Source organism: Eleutherodactylus coqui, chromosome 12 (genome assembly GCF_035609145.1).
Source record: "Eleutherodactylus coqui strain aEleCoq1 chromosome 12, aEleCoq1.hap1, whole genome shotgun sequence".
Lineage (NCBI taxonomy): Eukaryota > Metazoa > Chordata > Amphibia > Anura > Eleutherodactylidae > Eleutherodactylus > Eleutherodactylus coqui.
This window is the reverse complement of record NC_089848.1, coordinates 43,280,225-43,299,371: the sequence shown is the minus strand read 5'-3', so window position 1 is coordinate 43,299,371 and position 19,147 is coordinate 43,280,225. Positions and strand designations below refer to the sequence as shown.

The window sequence follows — 19,147 nt, the reverse complement described above, 5'->3', positions numbered from 1 at the left end:
CTATGGAAGCCGACTGTATCCGCAGCACAGCCGCAGCTGAATTTCGGCTCTGCCATGGAATCACGGGAAAGCAGAAATTCAAAAAGAAATGTGTACGGCGTAGAGATGAGCGAACGTACTCGGAAAAGCACTACTCGCTCGAGTAATTGGCTTTATCCGAGTATCGCTGTGCTCGTCCCTGAAGATTCGGGTGCCGGCACGGAGCGGGGAGCTGCAGGGGAGAGCGGGGAGGAACGGAGGGGAGATCTTTCTCTCCCTCTCTCCCGCCCGCTCTCCCCTGCTCCCCGCTGTGACTCACCTGTCAGCCGCAGCGGCACCCAAATCTTCAGGGACGAGCACAGCGATACTCGGATAAAGCAAATTACTCGAGCGAGTAGTGCTTTTCCGAGTACGCTCGCTCATCTCTAGTACGGCGCATGTGCGTGGCATGCTGCCTGTGGGCCAAGTACATCCTCCAGGCTGAAGAAAGAAGAACCGGCCGCGACGCAGGGGAGATCTGCAGCGTCCGGACCGGTAAGTAAGAAGGATTTTCTGGCCTCATGTTTGCGGGTAAGGAGGGATCCGCGGCGGGATTCGGGCCTGAATTTGCCCGTGGATATTAGGCCTTACATTTAGAAATAATTGTTACTGCCAGGATTTTTTTTATCGTAAGTATTACTCTTGTTACCTGCTCTGGAAAACGGTGATACGGCATGTGCAGGATGATTGTAGTAATGCAAATGCCGATTAGATGCCATATGGTTACTTAATGATTGCTAAATGCTAATAGAATCATTTTATTGGTTGCCCTTAAAAACAAGTTCTGATTATCTGAGCTATGTCGCTCGAAAACTAATCAATCAGCGCCAGTGCTTCCTGGCAGCGGGGATTTTGAACATCCAAAACAGGAAGCCCTGGCTGCAGCTAGGGCTTATTTCAAGCCTCACTGAAAAGCGCAGGAAAAGAGCCCTACAAAGTTGTGCAACTTTGTAGCAACACAAAATCGCGATATCGCTGCGAGAAAACTCAGCAATATCGCAGAGAACACAGATGCGATACTCACGGCAATATCACGGTCACCCATGGGAAAGAGGCCTAAAACACCTGTCTAATATGGTGTAGGTCCCTGTCCTTTTGCTGAGGCATGGCCTTCACAAGTCCTACAGGGGACCTATGGTATCTGTCAATAAGACATGAGCAACAGAGGATTTAAAGGTATTGTCTCACTATAAAAATAATTTTTCTAACAGCTGGCTTGACTTAAAATTAAGGAAGACTATACTAACCCCTCTTCAGCCCCCTGGGACACAGGTGTGCTACTGCTGCAGCATCGGCGTCCGGTATGTACATCTGCAAGAATTCATATGATCGCCACGGCTAATCAGAGGCAGCAACGTCAACATACGAACTCTTTGCATCAGTACTCGCATCCTTGGTGCCATGATGCCAGGAATTCGGGAGGGTGACGCTGCATTCTCTGATTGGCTACAATGGTCACCTGAATTACACTTGATGTACATACCGGGTGCCAAGGCTGCTCGGCTGTGTCCCAGGAGACTGAAGAAAGGTGACTAGTCTTTTTCTTATTTTAGGCCAGACTGACTTAGTAGAATTTTTTTTTATAGTGGGACAGCCCCTTTAAGGCCTCTAAGTTATGAGGAAGGGCCTACATGGATTGGACTTGTTTTCCCAGCTGTGATGAATTTAGAGTCTAAGTGAACACCTTGAACTATATCAGGTTTCTCAGGCCATTGCGGAACAACTCTTGTGGTGTGGCACAGGGCACGATATCCTATTGAAAGAGGCCCCTGCCCTTGGGGAATAAAGTTGCCATGAAAGGGTGTACTTGGTCTACAAAAACTTTCAGGTAGGTGATATGTGTCTTTGTAGTAACCACTTAAAGGCTGGGACCCAAGGTTTCTCAGCAGAACATTGCTTAGAGCATCATGCTACATCTGCTGGCTTGCTTTCTTCTCATAATGCATCCTCAAGACAGCTTTTCCCTAGGTAAGTGACACACATGCAGCCAACCAACCTCATGATGTGAAAGAAACCACGGTTCATCAGAACGGGTCACCATGTTCCATTATTCCATGGTTTCATTCTGATGCTCATGTGCCCATTGTAGGCCCCTTTGGCTGTAGACACAGGTCAGCATGGCACTGTGACTAAATTGTGGCCATGCAGCCCCATACCTAGCAAGCTGTGATGCAATGTGTGTGACACTTTCTATCATAGCCAACATTAACTTTATGAATTACTTTTGTTCCTGTAGCTTTTCTTGGGATCAAGCCAGATAGGGCATTGGGTGCCCAGGACTCTGTCACTGGTTCACAGATTGCACTTGATAGCACAGCTTTTTGTAGGCACTAAGCATTGCATGTCAGGAACATTGGCACCTGCAAGACCTGATATTTTGGGGATGCTCAGACTGAGTCATCTAGCCAATGCTATTTGGCCAATGTTAAATTTGCACAGATCCTTACATTTGCCTCTTTTTTCCTGCTTCTATCCAGAACAGCAACTTTAAGCCTGACTGTTTGCTGCCAAATATATACCACTCCTTGACAGGTACTGTTTTCATTAGATGATCAAAGTTGTTCACTCTACGTGTCAGAGGATTTAATGTTATAGCTGAACCTTGTAAGAGAGACCCAAGTAATCTTGTAGATATTATACCTTTTAATGGCTAACAAAAATACATGATGTTACAGTGAGCTTTTGAACCTACTTGGGGTTCTTCCTCAGGCTTAAATGGAATAGATCAGAAGAGGCATGCATATATACACACACATATGACAAGACACAGACAAGGTGTGATTAATTTGAGCAGAGGAGTAAATACTTAATTAGTCCACTGATAAGGATGTGGAAGTTTTATAGTCTCTAAATTGGTGTTAGGGGGTCACCAGGCCTGTTTATGTCATATACACACAAGCTGGTTTCTGATAATATTTATACAGCTAGAGTATGGGTATAAAGCCATTTCTGATGGGAAAAACCTCTCCTATTTTGTGAAGGTTGACCAAGCACTTTACATTTATGTACATTTTCCTGCAATTTTGCACCAAAGTGTAATGTATAAACAATGCATACAGATTCCTGTTTGTAGTGAAGAAAAAGTCAACACTTGAAGTTCTATCCAGACCTTTTATCTCCTTAGTGACCGGCTTATCTTGCACTGTAATGAGAAAATGATTTTTTTTTGTTTAATCTGTTTATTAGGTTTTAGATAAGTAAAAATGTAAACACAGACAAGAACAAGTACTTGAACAAACCCTATAAAGGGCATTGTATAGGGCTGCAACTAAAAAAAAGTCATGGTTTTAATAGAGTTGCCCAGTACAGCTGTGTTGAAGGATTGACTTATTGTAGGACGAGCCCATATTATATCCGCATCAGGTAATTATGTCCAGGACAAGATGATACAGTCGGAGAGCTGGGACATTGTGCACCTCCTCATTACCAAATCACTCCTAGAGCAGGCCTCACAAAACAAACAATTCACAAAGTACAAGAAATGAAAGAAGGGAGTGGGAAAAAATAGGAGGGAATGAGAGGGAAGATATGGAAAGGGGAAGAGAAGGGCTAGGCCCTCCTGCCTGGACTACACCCGGAAATTTTGAAGTGTCGAGGAATGAGGACCAGCAGAGCAAAAGGCAGAAGAGTCCTCGGCTACAGATTTCTCCATGAGATTATTAATTTCCTGAACAAATTGAACCACATGTCTCCAATGTTGGGGATCACTGCTCATGTAGATGTCAGGAAGTGCAGCAAAATATCTTCACAGCAAAGAGGCAAACCGGGATGATAGAGAGTAGAGATGAGCGAATGCGCTCGTGTAGAGCAATTACTTGATTGAGCATTGCTTTTTTCGAGTAACTGCCTAATTGGGCAAAAAGATTCGGGGGGTTGCGGTGGGGAGTGGGGGGAAAGAGAGAGCTCCCCCCCTGTTCCCCCCTGCTACCCCCCGCTCCACCCCGCCGCCCCCCGAATCTTTTCGCCCGAGTAGGCAGTTACTCGAAAAAAGCGATGGTCAATCGAGTAATTGTCCTAAACGAGCATGTTCGCTCATCTCTAATAGAGAGTAAGGGAAGTAAGAAAGCCACTTACTTTTCCATATTTGGGCCTCCCCCCCCCAGATGTGAAGCATAGTAACATAGTATATTAGGCCGAAAAAAGACATATGTTCATCCAGTTATTCCCCCCTCAATGTTGATCCAGAGGAGGGCAAAAAAAAACAAAACAATGAGGTAGAAGACCATCTTCCCCATTTAAGGGAAAACAATTCCTTCCTGATTCCAATCTGGCAATCAGAATATTCCCCAGAATATACCGAATATTTAGAAAACAACCTTACCGCGGAGCCACAGGGCCATCATAGGCTTATAGGCTACAATTGTGTGACAGGAGCCTGTATTAGCCAATGAGTGCTTTACTCCATAGCCAAGGAGAGCACTTGTCAATGTGTGCGGTAGGAGGGACTGTAGGGGAGAAGAGCTATTGCAACACAAGAGGGTTAGGGGAAAGGTGTGCCTGGCTGAGTAATGGATTTTAAACTCAACATAAAATCATCGTTCGGCCAAAAAGCAAACGATGGTAGCATTTACACGCAATGATTATTGCTCAAAAGACATCGCTTGAGCGAATTTTGAGCGATAATTGTTGCATGTAAATTGGGCTTAAATCCACCGATCCCAACTCTCCCAGAGACTCAGAATGAGTAAGGTAGCAGCTACCTGGCAAATGGCAGCTGGCGCAATGCCATTATTAATAGCCAGTCCATGCTGAACACTACTGTGGCCTGGCCAATCGGCGCTTTGCCTTTTCCTGATGTTAGAAGTACTCATTGGTCAGTGAGGTCACAAATTAGCAGGAAAATGCTCATTGACTATTATCGGTGATGTTGCCTTGCATGGACTGAGACTCAGAGGCTTCCAGGAGTCCTCCATCGCTGTTGCAAGTGGAATCTGACTGGCTGAGTTGAGGTGGGGGCCATGGGAGGCTGCAAAAAGTAGTGGCACTGAGACAAAGGGGGTAATAGCTAGTGGTGGCAGAGGGAGGGGGTGGCAAAGGGCAAGATGGATAATGGGGGGCACTTAATTTAATTCATTACAATTTAATTAGTTATTGACATTATCTATATCGATAAAGAAAATCTTTAAAAAGCTATTAAAAAAATAATGTTATTTATCAGTTAAAGGCCACTCTCACACATGCATTCGCAAAACCCACATCCAAAGCCGCGGCGTTTGCAAATGCATCTAACAGCATTTGACTGCATTTTTTGCAAATAAGGGAGATGGAACAATGCCTCTGCAGCGCCACCTATTGAAAAGCAGCATTTTGCAAGTCCATGTTAAACTTTATACAAGTCTTGTAACAATGTCTGGGAATTGAAAGGCAAGCCAGACTCCATACACAGACAGCTGTTTCGGGATGTTTGCCCCTCATCAGTGTGCAGTAGGTTTCTGGTTGGCTAGTGAGAGGCCTGTAATGGGGGGTCAGGAACACTATCTTTTCTGCTTAAGGGGAGTACCTAGAAGGTGAGTGAGGAGACTTACAAGGCCATGCATGCTCTTCTGGGTAATATGCAAATAAGGGAGATACCTCTGCAGCGCCACCTATTGGAAGGCAGCATTTTTAAACGCACCTTATCATTGTGATGGGTGGTTAGGTGCGTTAAACAGCACATACAAAAATAGAGCAGACAGCGCTCGAGCATCTCAGAGTTAGGCCGCCTGCAGACGGGCGGGTCGGATCCGGCGGCGAGGATTCTCGCCGCAGGACCCGACCCGAGCGCCTGCAGGGAGGAGTGCGTACTCACCCGCGCCCGGCGGCCCCGGCTCTTTCATGTGCGCAGACCGGAGCCGGCGGACGGTGAGTGACGTTTCTGTGCCCCGCACAGAAATAGGACATGCCGCAGTTTGTTTGTCGCGTGAGATTTCACGCGGCCAAACCGCGGCCATCTGCATAGGAGTGCGTATAGTAATGCACTCCTATGCAGGCTTTCAGTGGCGGAAATCCCGCGGCAGGCGGCCTTAGAAATATTGCACTTGAGCGCTGGTCTGAGAAGCCCCATTGAAATCAAAGGGAGTGTTGTACTGCAAGAAGGCTTCCCTCACACAGACTTTCTTTGATTGGCCAGTGCTGTGCATGTGAGCAGTACTGGCCAATCACAACAGCACATAGTCTTAGACCAATGACGTATACTAAGGGCTGTATTTACGCAGCCATTTCGCCACATAAAAAAAAAAAAAAAAATTGCCGAAAAAACACGACAATGTGAGCATTGGATTTAAACGAGTTCATTCAGATGAACGATTTTTTGCCGTGTAGAATAATCACGCCGGAAAAAATAGCGCATATGTGACGGTTTTATATGCCACATGAAAAAATAGGTCTTGCCTTATCTTTTGCTAGAATACGCAGCAAACTCCCATTGACTTCTATGGGAGAAGAAAAAAAGGGAGGGTAGGGAGTTACCCGGCGTACGACTCTGGGAGAAGAACGCGGCTGGCTTGGTTTAATCATTATTGGTCATTCTGAGCATTTTACAGCGATCGCTGGTTTTCATCGGTTCTGCGTATTTTTTCGTATATACGCAGCAACAACCTGTATGAATGGCATGAAATATGTGGATAAAGATCGGGACTCGGTCGCGTCAAATCTTCAGTAATGCGATTATACGCTACGTATGGGCGAACGTAAAAATGCATTCAGTCGTGTGAAGGAGGCCTAATACACTGTGCGCATCAGGTAGTCAGAAGCAGTGGGGCCAACTTTCTTTGTCCGGGATGGAGGGCCGCCTCCACTATAGGACATAGAGGGGTCTTGGTCTTGAGATCAGTGGGGGGTCTGAAACTTATACCCTGAAAACTTTCAAGTAGAGCGCAAACTTTTTAAATTCCCTTGGATGAGACCTCCGCTATTGGCAGCCGTCCAGCTAGATCTCCGCTGTTATTTCACCGTGACCGCAGACCGATCACATGTAGCAGCGCCTTCTGGGAAACAATGTGAGTGGCCCCCCCCCCCCCCCCCCCCCCTACAGTAAGTTACAGGTGGTAACCCTTTCACTGCTGGAAAGGGGACGTGTCGCTCAAACAGCATTAAAGCAGTGAGGACATTAAGGCCGGTGTCTCACACCATAGGCGCATTTAAGTGCGCAATTATGTCTCGTATTTGCGTAATAAGCATTGCGTATTTGCGTGTGCAAATCGTGCGCATGCAAAAAAAACCCCAAACCATGCTGCCATTCATTGAAATTGGCAATTAGTGTAATTTGTTCTTACCCTGCACAAATGCGCAAGAAAATAAAGCGTGCTGCCTATTTTTTTTACGCAAAGGAAAACACTTATGTAAACGACCCCACTGACATCAATGGGTTCTATTCACTGCATATTGTGTCCGCAAATATGTGCGTGTACCACAGGCCTTAGGCTGGCTTCACACAAACGTATGTGTATTTTGCACAAGCGTCTGCGTATTTTACTGGACTTTTTGCAAGGCATGTGTATTTGCATACGCCAAAAAAAGCACCGCTGCTCCCGGCCGTAGTCTAATGAGTTCAAGTCGTGTTCTTTTTCTTGCGTATTGTACGCACATTTGCACCATTCACTTCTTTGGGGACTTTTGGTGCGCAATTGTGCAGGGAAATAGAGCGTGCTGCGTTTTTTTTCTGCAACCGAAATGTGCAGGAAAAATATGCGCACGTGATGGAACTCATTGAAATCAATAGGTTCTGTTCTTTGTGTATTGTGCACGCAAATACACCTGTTATTACTGGAATCGTGTGGACCCAGAGAATAATGTCATCACATTTATTCTGCATATTCCCCACCCCCACCCAAAAAAAAAACAAAAAAAAAACGTTTTTTTATTATAAAAGCTATACAATACACTAAATGATGCCTTAAAAAAATTCTACTTTGTCCCGGAGGAAAGAAACCTAAATACAAAAAAATGAAGAGTTATGGCTCTGGGAATGCGGTGATGCAAAAAACTGGAAAAGTTAGTCGGTTGTTAAAAAGGGCTGGAGATTAAGGGGTTAAGGGTTATTCAATGTAAACATTGCATGAGCCCTATAGCACTCATATAGCTGCACTGGGACAGGGGACATATTGCACATGGGGCTCACTGAGGGGTTTCCCGACAGATGACCTCTCAGGGGCCTTTTGCAGTGACACCTGTAGGTTCATGTGAGTCTTGCACGGAGCAATGCGTCCTAGGGAAAGTTTTTCATTTTTAATTACATTCACTCCAAGTCAAAAGTTGTAAAAGAGCCTTAAAAACTTGCAGTACGTCTGCAGCGATTCTAGGGAGATGTAACCCGGCGCTATTCCGCACGCCATCGCCAGAATAGCGTGCTGTCGTGCATTGATCAGTGCACTGCATGACACTAAGCAGGAGTTCCCAGTAGGCATGCGCAGCTGGCTGTCACCGCCTGCTCTGTTGCGTCACGGATGGAGTGGGCAGGGATACAATGTTGGCTGGGTGACAGGTGACAGTTCTGGGAGCAGTCTCGTCTAGATGGTCGGGGGAGCTGTGTGCCATCTACTCTCACTTCTCTCATTAATTGGTTCTTTACGGCGAAGACGGAACTTCAGATTTCCTGTTTTAATAAGTCTGGGAACTTTGTCAGCGATCAGAAGTGGCATCAGTATCGCTCAGCGCTGATTGGAGGTCATGTGACGACGGTAAGTGCTTCTGAGACATTCGTTGTTTTGTGCGGGTAAATAACGAGTTCATGGGAAAATGTCTCACCTGATCGCGGGCAGTGTGACGGCGGCTCTTTCTGGGTTTGGGCTTCGGAAGCGAATTACAAACTCTTCAGAAAGAGTCTTGTCACATAGATTTTTTTATTGAAGTGACCGCGGGTGTGACGTGTGAATGTGAGACGGACGTATAATATACTTATAGAATGCAAGAGATATAAGTAAAGTGCTACATATACAGAATACGTCTCCTCTGTAATCTGCAGTCATTATTAGTGGCAACGGAATCGGTAAAATATATAGAAGAACCAATTCACTTTTGGGGTGCTTTCAAATAAGTGCAATCGGGTATTGCAGTGGAATTCTGCAGCTGCAGATTAAGGCTTCACACAGATGTATTTGCGCATGCAATACGTAGTGAATAGAACTCATTGATTTCCATAGTTCCTTCACGTGTGCGTGTTTTTTTGTACATTTCGGTCGCACCCCCCTCCCTCCAGCATGCTCTATTTTACTGTGCATTGGCGCAACAAACGTCCCCATAGAAGTCAGTGAGGATGCACAAATACTCGTTCAATACGTTAGGAGATGCGTAATACGCTGCGTAATTGCACTTATTAGACTAATTAGCCATTTTAATGGCTGGGAGCATCAGTGGGTTTTTTTTGGCAAATACATATGTTTTGCATGCAAAAAATAGCTAAATATACGCCGATGTGTGTGCAAAAAGCATAGCTCATTTCACAAATATGCCGCGCTCATGCCATGTAAATACGCTTACACTCGTCTGAAGGCAGCCTCAGTTGCGCCCTTTAGCGTCTTGCTAAAATATACTGCTCGTCTGAAAGCACCCGTAACATCAGTGCTTGCAGTTGCTACACTAGTGCCCAAAGTTGTGGAAAACCTTTGAAAAAATTGCATTTTTGATGTTTGATGGCTCACAACTCCAGTTTTTGTAGTTATACTATAACATTCTGTATTGTTGGAAAGATAATCTAGTGTAGATTGTGATGCTGTCAGGTTGTGCTGCTGGAATCTGTTGTTCTACATGGAATTCCAGCAGCACAGCTTCACTGGTGTGGGCTAATTGAGCTGGCTCGGTGTGCAGTTCTCCAGCCAGCCAATCCCCTCTGCTCTGCTGCACATAAATACCAGCTCCTCCTAGCTGTAGGATGCTGGTCATTCTAATCATTCTGTCTTATTCTCATTCATAGCTTGGTGTTATACTTGTTGAGGCTTCTTTCCCACAGGCGTATATCAGTCGCCATTTTCACAGCCGGCTGATATACGCTTTGTTGGGAGAACTAAAACTGGCGAACGGGCGCACAAATCAAGCGTTTGTGTGCCCATTCAGACGGCATGGGTCCCGGCCTATATACGCCGAGACTACCATGCCGTTGCCCCTTTTTTCTCTCTCCACATCGCAGGCTCACCTATCCTCCCCTCCCCGCTCGTTTTCTGCAATGGGAGGGGTTGGGGTGAAGCTAAGCCCCATCCTGCCTCTTACATTGATGGCAATGGACAAGGGGCGGGGAGAGGGTGGGAGCTTGGCTCCTCCCATGTCCCACCCCTTGTCCACAGCCGGCAATGGGAGGAGGCGGGACTGGACAGTGCTTCGCTCCGCCCTGCCCCAACCCCTCCCATTGCAGAGAGCCAGCAGGGAGGAGAGGACAGGTGAGCCTGCACGGGGGGAGGAGAGCAGAGGGAGAGTGTTTAGCAACCCTGCTGCTAAACTACCTCCCACCTGCGGCCGCTGCCATGGGTTCCCATAGGAGTCCATGCAGCTGGCTGATATACACTCGTGGGTAAGAAGCCTTAGTCTGTAGTGTTTCTCTCACCTTCCCTGAAGACTGTCTGGTCACCTGTATTCCCCATCCGCATCTTATGCAGACCCCCTCTCCCCTTCATTTTGATAGGTGCAACCTCCGGGTGTCTGATGCCTTGTGTGTTGTCAGGTGGGTGATGCCTGACACGGTTCCCTTTGTGTCAGTTCGTTGTCTGACTCTTTCCTCTTGGTGTGGGGGCATTTGTTTGATATCTGTATGCATGCGAGTTCTGAGTGTGGTTTCTGTTCTGTTTTACTGGTGTGAACTGCGACGTGTTCTGTGTGTCTGTGCAGGTGGCCGGACATGAGGTGCGAACAGCGGTGTGTCCTGTGATTTGTGCATCTCTCCAGGTACCTAATCAGGGATGGACAGGTCCTAGATGAAGACCGTGGAGTCGTTCTTGGTAGGGCGTTTATCCCACTTTTAGGCAGGGGTTCCCCACTTGCCCTGATTAGTGAGGGACAGGTTTCTCCATCTTTCTTTGCCTGGAGTGGTGTAATCTGTCCTAGCATATACTATGAGTATTGTTGCGGTTTTATTAGGACGCCTCCTTGCATCCATGCCGAGGTGTTGTGCTGGAGTGCCCTGTGGATGTAACAGATGCAATGAAAGAATTGATAGTAGAACCGCAGTTATAGACAAGAAGAGTGAAAGACAGGAAAAAAAGCAAATATTTAAAACTTCTTAGCATGTCAGTTAGTACTTAGTTGGGAAACCTTGAGGGTTCATCCCCACGGAACCGAAATGCTGTAGAATTACCGCAGCTCAAAATTCTGCAGCATTTGCACATCCATTTGCACAGCAAATAGTCCTGATCTGCAGCATCTGTACAGATTTTGACTCCAAATCAGTTGCATATCCGCAGTTGATTTCAGAAGATACGGCGCTCCTCCTCACCTCCAAAGTCTTACAAGAGGCCGACGGGCGTTGGGATGCGCTGACAGTGCAAAGACTTAGGAGGTGATGATTACTTTATGCAGGCGCGATAGTCATTTTGTGAATGGATTTAGAGCAGGCTGGAAATATGGTAGTTGTGGCTGCCCACCTCCTATCATAGTAAACAGGCAGTCATTCATAGTTGAACTGCCTGTTTACCCAACCCGACAGTCACTTGATCTTTAATTCTGCTTAAAACCAAGTGACTCTGACAAGTGAGTAATTTCTTGCTCATTGTCTGTCGACGGCCGCATTTCTGCAGGACAATTATCGCCTGAATTCGCTGTTTTCAGTGAAGGTACCTTAAGAAATAGTCTAAATATTCCTAAACTCATGCTGTTACGATACAAAGGTCATGAAGAGGTCCAGTTTCAATGAGGAAGTAACTTTTCAATTGTGATGTTGCAAGCAACTATCTTGAAGTGCTTCTGAGCATACAGAGGTAGGGGATTTTAACTTGTCAGGGAAAGTTTTGTTAACAAAAGCCTCTGTAAAATAATTGGAAGAGTTAACAAACTGAAAGTTATTATAACGCGTTTACAGACATGTTAAACTTTGCTGCATCTGTACTTTTTTTATTAGAGTTTCCCTGTTAAATACTTCTACGGCATATCAACTAGAAATACCAGAAAAATGGGATGAGTGGGAGTTTGACCACTAGAACACCGACAGATTCCAAACAGCACCTGTTCTGGGGGGGAAAATGGTCGTACAGTCACCACCATTCTTCTTTAAAGGGCCACTCAAGCAACAAAAAACAACCTTTTTTTTCATCTCTGCCCCCCCCCCCCCCCCCCCCCTCAGCTGATTGCTTGTCAAACTCTGGAGGTCTCCTCTGTTTATTGCAGTCACTTCCATGCCTCCGTCTGATGCTTATCAGGCACCATATTGATGTTCCTTTCACATCAATCCCATGATACATAAACACAGCATTACATGAACAGATACAGCCTGTACCATCTCTGCAACACTGCGATTACCATCTTTATTTTATATTAACTTATAGAAGCTACAGACCATAAGTATACAGTCAGGAGGATGAGCTGTGATCTGCTCTATTATAACTGTGTGACAGAAGCTGTGTGATCATGTTCAGTAACTGTGATAGGATTGTCTGTGAACCATTCTAGGCAGTTTCTGCAGTAGGGTCCATGTAATAGTATGACACAGGCTGAGAAACTGACTGGAAACTGCATAAATAAACCCAAGTAAATCTAAGTTGATCAGAATTGAGATCACATGACCATGTGAGAAGGAGGCCAGGACTTTCAGGTAGAAAGGAACAACTAAGGTAACACTAGTTAACTTATATATATTGGGGAGCCAGCTACATCATGTAGGAAGACAAAAATCACTAAAGTGGCCCTTTAATTAGAATAGGATGTATGGAAATTGCAGAGCGATGGTGTGTGCAGACCCTACTCCTCTGAAAATAGGAACTGGGCACTCTAATGATATAACATCAGCAACTCGCATACGTGGCCATCTGTACAGTACATGGGGCACGTTCATTTGTTTGGGTTGACTGAGATATATTTTTATGTTAAAAATGGAGTCCCATGGCAGAAAATAATAAAGTAGCTCTTCTAAGGCTGCCTGTCCACGGGTGATGATCCACTTGTGATAAATCGCCCACGGATCACGCTCTGTAAAGCTTTCCATAGGATTACTATGGAAAGCGCAGCGCCGGTGTCCATGACTGGAGAATCATAATGATTTTTCGCTCACAGGATTTAAATCGCGGCATGCTGCGATTGCCACGATTCTCCGTGGTGAGCCTATCTATTAGATAGGCTGATCTCGGAGACCTGGCAGTGCTAGTGATATTCCGCCTCGGCCGTGGATAGGGGCCTTAGTAGGAGTTATGTTGGTTGTTTTCTGGATCCCTCTCCCGGCTCCTTACCTTTGACCTTCCTTCTGGATTAATCAGTCTTTGAATATTTGGTGTCTGACACTGGACTGCTTGACCTTGCCTGATATACTTAGACCTGTAGTCCCTCTCTAGTATTTGACTGAGCTCGTTCCTGACCTAGATTTAGTCTTTTGGTTCGGCTATCCTAAGCATCCAGTATTTACCCCTGGCTTTCCACGGTTTAGGTATTTCCCTTTGCCCAGTCAGTCGGTGGTGGCTCCATGGATGTAGCCAAGAGATTCCTTGCAGCCAAGTCCAAACTTCCATAAGAAGGGCAAGCTTGAAAACCACGTGCTCTGAAAGACTCTACCTAATAGAGCGACCAGTGCCAAGTCCAACCACTGTGGCCTTTTTAGATGGGTGAGCTAGACCTATCCGTAACAGTGCAGAGATTCCTAGATCAGAATGTGTTTTTAGGTTAAGGAACAGATACGCTGCTCACCTTCATGAGTTACTATCAGGCACAACTCCGTAGAAGGGCTTGAGACCATTTTACACAGAACGCTCTAAAAAATTGAAAGAGAGATTGTTCACTTTATGCAGAACTAAAAAGCATTGTCGGCTCGTTCACTAATCCTTCAGTTTATATGGCGCTCATTCAGTCGTTCTCAGTGACTTATATAGTGAATGTGAATGACTAAACGATTTCTCGTTTGAATGAGCCAACAATGTATCCGCCTGTATAAACAGGCTGCCCGAGTGAACGTGCAAACAGACATCGTTCGCTCATTCAAACGATAATTGCTTCGTGTAAACGGACCTTAGCGTAATATCAGTACATTATCTGCTACATCTGCCCCCATGTCCTGTCAGGCAAGAACACCGCTTAATTTGTGGTTCTTTTAGATGAGCCGATGATGAATGAAAAGTGAATGATCATTCATCATTCAGTCATAGTAACATAGTTTGTAAGGCCGAATGAAGACAATGTCCATCTAGTCCAGCCTGTCTATCCTCCTGTGTTGTTGATCCAGAGGAAGGCAAAAAAAAAAACCAAGAGCAGAAGCCAAATAGCCCTTTTGGGGGAAAAATTCCTTCCCGACTCCCTAATGGCAATCAGACTGTTCCCTGGATCAACCCCTAATAGTTCCTACCTTCCTGTATACCCGGATTAACAATTAACCTAAGATTTATATCCTGTAATATCCTTCCTCTCCAGAAAGACATCAAGTCCCCTTTTAAACTCCTCTATGGATTTTGCCATCACTACGTCCTCCGGCAGAGAGTTCCACAGTCTAACTGCTCTTACAGTAAAGAATCCCCTTTCTATGTTGGTGATGAAACCTGCTTTCCTCTAATCGTAGCGGATGCCCTCTTGTTACCGTTGCAGTCCTGGGTGTAAATAGATCATGGGAGAGATCCTTGTATTGTCCCCTCATGTATTTATACATAGTTATTGGTCGCCCCCTAGCTTTTTTTCTGGGTAAATAATCCCAGTTTGGATAGCCTCTCTGGGTATTCCAGTCCCTTCATTCCGTTTATTAGTTTAGTTGCCCTTCTTTGAACCCCCTCCACCACTGTAACATCTTTCCTGAGCACCGGTGACCAGAACTGTGTGCAGTATTCCATGTGAGGCCTGACAAGTGCCTTATATAATGGAAGGATAATGTTCTCGTCCTTCGCCCCTATACCTCTTTTAATTGGGTTTGTCGTTAAGTTGTGTTTAGACCAAATGGTTATTGAAAAATGATTGTTCTTTCTAAACACCCCTTTAGGGCTCCTTCAGATGGGCGTATGCAACTTTTTTGCATGCGTATCTGCGCATTTTACTGTATTTTTGTGCACACAGGGCATGTTGATTGGCATGCAGCAGATGAGTATGCCCTTATTTATCCTAATTAGTTACATATGTGCTCTTTTCTTCACTGACCTTTTGCACGCACAGATGCGCAGTACGCTGCACAGTTCTGCAGCCTGCTGAGGGCAGTGATTGGCTACAGATGTCATGTGAATGATGAACTGGCCCGTGAACAATACAGGAGCTCCTGGGACCAACAATATTCTAACGGTGGCATGAACACGTGTGTGTGTGTGTGTGTGGGGGGGGGGGGGCAAGTTATGTGAACAGCCCCGACCTCTTAATCTCCCACTGCAGTCATTCACTAATTAATCATCCTAATAAAGGATCTTCTGTGTTCCATAAGCTTGCAAATATCATTTTCATGGTTGTCCAATAAAGGTATCACTTCTACAATACTTTTTTTTAATGTTTTTACACAAAAGTTTTTACCAACATGTAGATGTTTGTTCCTGTAGCCATGGGTTAAGTTGTTGAGGAAGTAAGTATGTTACGAGGCGTAGGATGACGTTTTTATTGGTCCCACAGTTTCTAGGGATCACATAGGCCTAGTTGCTGCATGAGGAAGGTAAGCAATTCTACAGATGGAGTTTCTTGGGTTAAAGCAGTGGATTTGTAATGTTAATTCGACCCTCTGGTCTCGGGATAAAATTCTGGACAGGAAGAGTAGAGGAGTATATTACGTGCTATTGTTCTTCTCCACCGCCCCAATCCTCCAATTTCTGGACCTGTTTTCATCCATCCAAGATGGCTGCAGCTATTGGTTGACTACCTAATGCACACTGTGCACGGTTGTCTGATTGGCCAGTGCTGATCACATGAGCAGTTCTGGTCAATCAGAGAGGATGTAAAGTGCAATAGTAGCTTAACCCCTTAACGACCGGGCCATAGTGTTTTTACATCCTGCCGCTGCAGGACGTGTATGGAGGGAGGTAGCAGCGCTATCTCCCTCCATACAGCGCGGGCGTCAGCTGTTTATTACAGCTGATACCCGCGGGCAATAGCCGCGCTCGGCCGTTCGGCCGATTGCGGCTATTAACCCTTTAAATGCCGCTGTCAATTCTGACAGCGGCATTTAAATCCCCCGAACGCTGTTTGGGGGTCCCACACAGCCCCCCCGCGGTGAGATCGGGGGATCCGTGCAGGTGTCATGGCAGCCAGGGGCCTAATGAATGGCCCCAGGGCTGCCTTAGCAGACTGCCTATCAAGCTATCCACACAGGGTGGCTTGATAGACTGCCTGTAAAAAAGCAGTATGACGTAATGCTATAGCATTACGTCATACTGCAGGAGCGATCAAAGCATCGCATGTTAAAGTCCCCCAGGGGGACTTCAAAGTAAAGTAAGAAAAAAGATCAATAAAGTTTTTTAAATTGTAAAAAAAAAAAAGTTATAAAAGTTTAAATCACCCCCCTTTTGCCATATCAATTACTAAAAAATCTAAATCATAAAATAAAAATATGTATTTGGTATCGCCGCGTCCGTAAAAGTCCGATCTATCAAAGTAGCACATTATTTTTCTGCACGGTGAACGTCGTCCGAAAAAAAAAATAAAGAACGCCAGAAATACACTTTTTTAGTTACCCTGTCTCCCAGAAAAAACGCAATAAAAAGCGATCAAAAAGTCGTATGTATTCCAAATTGATACTATCGGAAACTACAGGACATCCCGCAAAAAATGAGCCCTTGCTCAACTACGTCGACGGAAAAATAATAAAGTTATCGCGCGCACAAAATGACCGCAGAAAATAATTGAAAAAATTTTTATATCTTAAAAAAAAAAATACAAGTACTACAGGAAAAACAATACTATATAAATTTGGTATCATAGTAATCATACTGACCCATAGAATAAAAATATTAGGTCGTTTTTGTTGCAGTTTGTGTGTCGTAGAAACAGGACGCACCGAAAGATGGTGGAATGTCGGTTTTTTTTCAATTTCTCTCCGCTAAGAATTTTTAAAAAGCTTTTCAGTACATTATATGGTACAATAAATAGTGCCATTGAAAAATACAACTCGTCCCGCAAAAAACAACAAGCCCTCATACAGCGACGGCGATGGATAAATAAAGGAGCTACGATTTTTTAAAAGGGAGGAGGAAAAAACAAAAATGGAAAAAAGCAAAAAAGCCCGGTCACTAAGGGGTTAACACTACCAATGTGGAATAGATAAGATGAAGATTAGAGGGCCAACAACAGGACCAGTTACCTTTTACTTTTGGTATGTAGTAACACATAGTAGGGGTTTTGGATTGGGCCACATATGTGCTGATTGTAAGGGTTCATTAGTCACTATTTAACCCTTTCCGCTCAGTTTTTCTGGTCTACTAAACATCTAGTTTTAAAGGGAAATATTAAGGAGGAAAGCATTTGACTAGTTTCTCGAGGAGCCAGCTCATTTCTTTAATACCACTGACCTCCTCTTACTCATATACATACGGCAACTATTAACCCCTTACCCACTGAACCTTACAAACCTTAATTGTGCTTCCTACAATGCGCACTATTGCGGTTTCCTTCAGGATAGTGTTCCTTCTACCCTGGCAATACTAATCCCAGGTCCTTCTAAGTGGCCCTTACTTTTATTTAACCCTTTCCTCTGATTGCACCCTCCTGTGATTAGTGGTTATTTTTAGCATCAGATATCAGCTAAGTTACCACGCAACATAAACATATTAAAACCCCCCTCTAAAGAACATGGATGAGGGACTTCATACGAACTTATAAGGTGCAGTCCTGTGTAATCACAACACTCACAATACTTTTCTTTGTCCGTCTGGAATCTCTTGATTTCCCCCGGAGTCCCTATACTAGGGGGGCTCCTTGAATTTGTTATCATCAAAAAGGCTAAATCCTATCCAACCCAATGACCATACCTGATAAACAATGGAAGGTTATCATCCCACGCATTGCTTAAATATAAACCTGAGGGGTTGACACCGAATATCCATTAGTTAGCGGGAGCATTGGGAAACGGATTATCTGATCGTGGAGTGAAGGGTTTTGTTTCTAACATCCCCAAAGCTATCACTATCGTTATATATGTTCTGTTTAGAGATGAGCGAGCGTACTCGGCCACGCCCCTTTTTCGCCCGAGTACCGCGATTTTCGAGCACTTCCGTACTCGGGCGAAAAGATTCGGGGGGCGTCGTGGGTGAGTGGGGGGTTGCAGCGGGGAGTGGGGGGGAGGGCGAGAGAGAGAGGGCTCCCTCCTGTTCCCCGCTGCTACCCCCCGTGCCGCCACGCCTCCCCCCGCCCCCCGGCGCCCCCCGAATCTTTTCACCCGAGTACTGAAGTACTCAAAAATCGCGGTGCTCGATCGAGTAATTACTCGAAACAAGTACGTTCGCTCATCTCTAGTTCTGTTCTGTCCATTTTTTGTTTTTAAATTTCTTTAACAAAGTTAGTAATTTTTATTAGATTCTTCATCAGTGACTATTTTTTCATCTTGGGGGGTATCTTCTATTATATTTTTTTGGATGTATTATTATTATTTTTGGAGCAGGTCTCTTTTGTCCTGATCTGGGTATCTAATACCCCCCCTCCTTATCTTCTCCCCTCTATTTCTAATTAGAGAAAGATAGGGAGAGGCAGGTCAGGTCAGGCAGGTCAGGGGGTTGCCCTTTTCAGGGCGGTTACTGCAATTGCTCATCTAGATATTATAGTTTGGGACATTATATGGCGCAGTTAGGTTTTTTATATAATTATGTTACATATGTTCAATATATATTCATTCCACTATAATCAATATATATCCCCTTTGTTCCACATGTATCCTAGGAAAACTGCTTGGCTTCTGCGTATTTGGGATATGTGTTCATTCCACTATAAATTACACATATATCCTGTTCAGTCCACATCTATCTTGTACAGAAAAATTATTAGGCATCCACCTACTTGGGACACCCGTTCATTCCACTATAAACTACACTTATAGGGTTCCTTCACATCAGCATATGCGCAAATGCGTACACTTCAACGC

The 19,147-nt window shown here is 44.9% G+C and overlaps 1 protein-coding gene across 1 annotated transcript in view; it reads left to right on the top strand.

Moving 5' to 3' along the window:
* The first annotated feature begins 7,935 nt into the window (after positions 1–7,935).
* NOD1 (nucleotide binding oligomerization domain containing 1) overlaps positions 7,936–19,147 on the top strand; it is a 56,982-nt gene continuing 45,770 nt past the window's right edge. Inside the window, exon 1 of the mRNA XM_066585641.1 lies at positions 7,936–8,675. The gene's annotated coding sequence lies outside the window, so the exon portion shown is untranslated. The remainder of the gene's footprint in view (positions 8,676–19,147) is intronic.